Raw genomic sequence first — 4,044 nt, 5'->3', positions numbered from 1 at the left:
CCGCGGGGCTCGGAGGGCAGCGGGAGGACGGGCGGGTCGTGCCCGCAGCTCCGGACAGCCCAGGGCACCCGAGGCTGGCGCAGGTGTCCCCGCTGTGCCACGGGCCGGGCGGACACAGCGGAGCAGCGGCTCATCCCCGGCTGCCTCCCTGGGGAGAGCTCGCTCTCTTCTGGCGTAGAGCAGCGGTGTTCCTTCAGGACGTGCGTAGCTCAAAAGGGCTCCGACAATATCCACAATCGGGTTTTCCGTCGCAAAAGGCAAACTTGGCTCGTGTCAAATCGTGCAGGAGCCTTGGCTCTGGAAAGCTTGTAGTGTTTGGTGATAAGGTGAGAAATGTTGCTTTTCCCTTTGGTAACCAAGGCACAGTGCGCATTAAAAATCTACATTCCTTGCTTGTGTTGCTTTTTTCTTCACCTGTTTTACTTTCTTGTTCTTGTGGACTAGAACCAGTTTTCATCTTCACAAGTGACGATAGGTCTGCCTTAAAAATACCTCTCTTCTTATTTGATGTTTTTCTATTTTATTTTTAAGTTCCCATAGGTTTTTAAACCCGTGAGAAACAGCCGTGTTGGTTTCAATAGGATGCGTGGAATTGTTGTATTTCAATAATTGAAAATTGCTTAAAAATTTGAATACGTGATGCGTTGGTACGAAATTTTCCTGATATCCTGAAACACAGCTTTTTAGAGATCCCAAAGTAATACATTTTCTTTCTTACTCTTGTCCTTTGCTCTCTGTCCTGCTTATGTCTTAGTGTAGGTAGGTTCAAATAAAGATTTAAATGGATGGTTTTATCACTTCAAATACTTCACTAGACGAAGTTCAACAACTTTCCTCTAAATCCCACTGCCCTCTACTGGCTGCACCAGCAGGGCCCACCTGCCCGCTGCTATTCCCTCTTTTTTTATGTCCTTGGGGTTTTTTAAATTGATTGTTTAGGGGTGTTCCCCCTCCCCCCCCTTTTTTTTTTAAGGTCAAAACCCGTGAAAAAGCACTTCATTTAAATCTACTACCGCAGGATCTTTACAAGGTAGGGGAGGTTGCTGGCAGGATGATCTCCCTAAGGAACCCTGAACTTAAGATTTCAATCTTCTCCTTGATCCAAAATAACCTTGCTGGGCTGATCTCGAAGTCACACAGCAAAGCCTAATTTCCGAAGGCCTAAGGGGAAAAAACCATATATGCTGGATTGGCAATTTCAGCAGTGAGAGTTTATATGTATAGTTGAAATATTGCTTTGACTTTCTTTCCCTTTTTCCTGAGTTTTGGAGAAAATACTGGGTTACTATTTGTTTGTAAATAAAATATTTTAATAAATATTTTGTAAATATGATTATATAAAATACACTTATTTATAGATGTTAGTATGGAATTATGTGTTATTCCCCCCCCCTTAGATATTTAATAGTTTCCTCCTTTTCCCATTCACGCTGTTCCGTGTTCTACATACGAACAAATTCTTGTGCCTGAGTATTTGAACAATCTCATCTGCCTGAACAGATTTTTCGTGTGGGTGAAATCAGATGGAGGATTAAGGATTTGAGAGGAAATATGAGAGTTCAACACATCTTTGATAAACAAGTTGTTCAAATGAAACTTTCAGCTGTTTCTTTTTCACAAGCCTGTGAACCTTCATGACCGCAGAGTGTGCAGCCCATGCGTCCGATCCTCTTCCTTCTCCAGTCCCTGGCTGCTGTCCCTGAAGCCGCTCTTTTCTCCTGGAGCTGTTCAGTCCAGTGCAAGAGCTTAGGTTATTTTTAACCCTGCCTAGCCCCATGAAATGAAACATTTTGAATTCGGCTGAGTGTGACGGCAGCAGGGGGTGCAGATGATCCCGAGCTTTTGTGCTGCTCCAAGGAGCTCGGTGTCTGTTTTCAGCAGAGGGCAGCACATGGCGACACTGAATAATTACGTTTCACTTGACCTTTACAGTGACTCAGTGACTCCCACACTTCAGTATTCTCCAGACAGGGTAAATCTTGGAAATAATGCGGGGTTTGTCAGAAATCCTGGTTTTGCATATTGTCTCAGTTTTAGAGTTCCCAGGTTTTGAAGACACTCTAGCAGTGCTATTAAAAAATTAAAATAAGTTTTCACAGTCCTCAACTTTATTTTGTCAAACTGCCAGTTCCAGAGCCTTTTCTGAAAGGCAGGAAGTGGCTGAAGGTGGAAGTCAACAAGAATTAAATAGAGTCCATTCTTTTTCACTCATTCCCACCTTTTTTTCCTTATCAGAATTGTCATAATGTAGGGGTGAATGAGAAGAAGAGGAGATAAATTAGTGGATATTTTAATGACAAAAGGAAAAGCTTTCAATTACCACAAGCAGAAGAACGTGTGGCTGCTTTGCAGGTGGTCACCCTGCTGATCTCACCTGTTGTGTACAAAGAGGTTTCCAGTGGCTGCAAAAGGAAAGGTGCTGGGACCTGCTGAGCTTTGTTTCCACCCTATGGTATTTTCATCTATACATTAAATGTGATCCTTTCCTACTTCACTCTGAGCTTGTGAATGTAGTGCTTTGTCTTTTTTTCTTTAAAGACTTTAGGTTTGAAAGCACACTGGAGAAGTGCTTTGTGAAATAGATCTAAAATCGGTGAAGGAAAGCTGCTTCAGCTTCTGTACTTTTCTTGGCTTTTGAGTTTAACAAACTTATTTGTTTGAGAGTGCAGTTGGGTTTTTTTTCTTCTAAGGTAGCTTTCAGTGTTGGAGAATACTGTCACTACCATGGCAAACAGCTAAAGTACTAAAAAAAAAGGTTAGATCATAGGTAGGTGGCAGGTATATTGGAGTTAAAACTCAAAAGACATCCTGACTCACTGATTTCTCATGGTTTTTTTGGGTTTTTTTTCTGCTTTAGGCCAATATAAAATAGATTGCAGAGAGAGATCTTTGGCTAAAATCCCCTGTTAGGATCAGCAGACTTGTTCCTTGTGACTGTGCTCTGTAACTCAGAGAAAAGGAACAGGATGTGGCTTTTCAAGATGAGTGTTTGATCCTGTCTGCTCTCCTTAATGTTTTAGATCTCAAAGTCTGCACCCCTTTTGAAAGTAAGGTGGTTTCGTTGTGTTTGTTCCACTTCAGCAAGGTACTCCTTCTCCTCTTCACAGTTTGCCCAATATTACACATACTTTTGTTTTCACCTATAGAATTTGAAACACACTTGTGTGGTCTAAAAAAAGATCCGGGTAAAGTTTCAGGCATCGTCATCTCCCAGGGCTTTCTGCTGTTGCTATAGAAGCCTAAATTCTCTTTGAGAGACCTTTCCAGTATAAAGAAGTTGATACTGCAGGAAAGTTGTCATGGAAATATGCAGTAAAAAGAGGAAGGAGATCTTGATTTGATGACTCTTACACAGGCTTAGGCAACCTGGTGAAGTGGCTCCCTATCTGGAGATCTGATTCTGCAGATTCTCTTAGTTGTGCTCCAGTGGATTGGAAAGCTGTGGACTAGAACCTAAAGAAATTAACATTTATATGACCAAACATACCTCTTCAACTCAGAGAGCTTTATCCAGATTCGAGTTTCCATCGAGTGATGGCAGACCAGGAGATTCCCAGCAGCCTGGTTCTAATAGGGGATGGAACTGTGGTACAGCTATTTATTATATTTCTGGCAATGACCACTCTGAAAGGATTTATTGAAGTACCACTATTGAAATGAGGCTTTCAGAACCATTTCTTAAATGACCAACTAAAAATAGTTTATTCTGCAAGCTTTAGTGCCATTCCAGATTTGAACAGCAGCCCTTTGTGTCCAGCTAAATGATGGGATAAGCAGATCCCTCCCCATAAATTTCTTATACCATCACCAAGCCTGGTTGGCTCCCTGGTTTCAAGCTTTTTGTGCCTCTCTTACTAAAGCCTCCTGATATCTAATAGATGTGATTATGAGTGAGTTGCCTTTAAATATCTATTACCAGTGTCACCATGGTAACTGCTGTAAGAGTTTCTTGCTGGTAAAAGGTTTCCAGCTCCCCAAGATACAGCAGGGCAAAATGCTTAGGCTGTTGTTTTCACGGTTTGGATGAGATCAAAGAGGACAAAA

The sequence above is a fragment of the Corvus brachyrhynchos genome, unplaced genomic scaffold (genome assembly GCF_000691975.1).
Source record: "Corvus brachyrhynchos isolate BGI_N302 unplaced genomic scaffold, ASM69197v1 scaffold283, whole genome shotgun sequence".
NCBI classification, from domain to species: Eukaryota; Metazoa; Chordata; class Aves; order Passeriformes; family Corvidae; genus Corvus; species Corvus brachyrhynchos.
Note: the sequence above shows the minus strand (reverse complement) of the source record.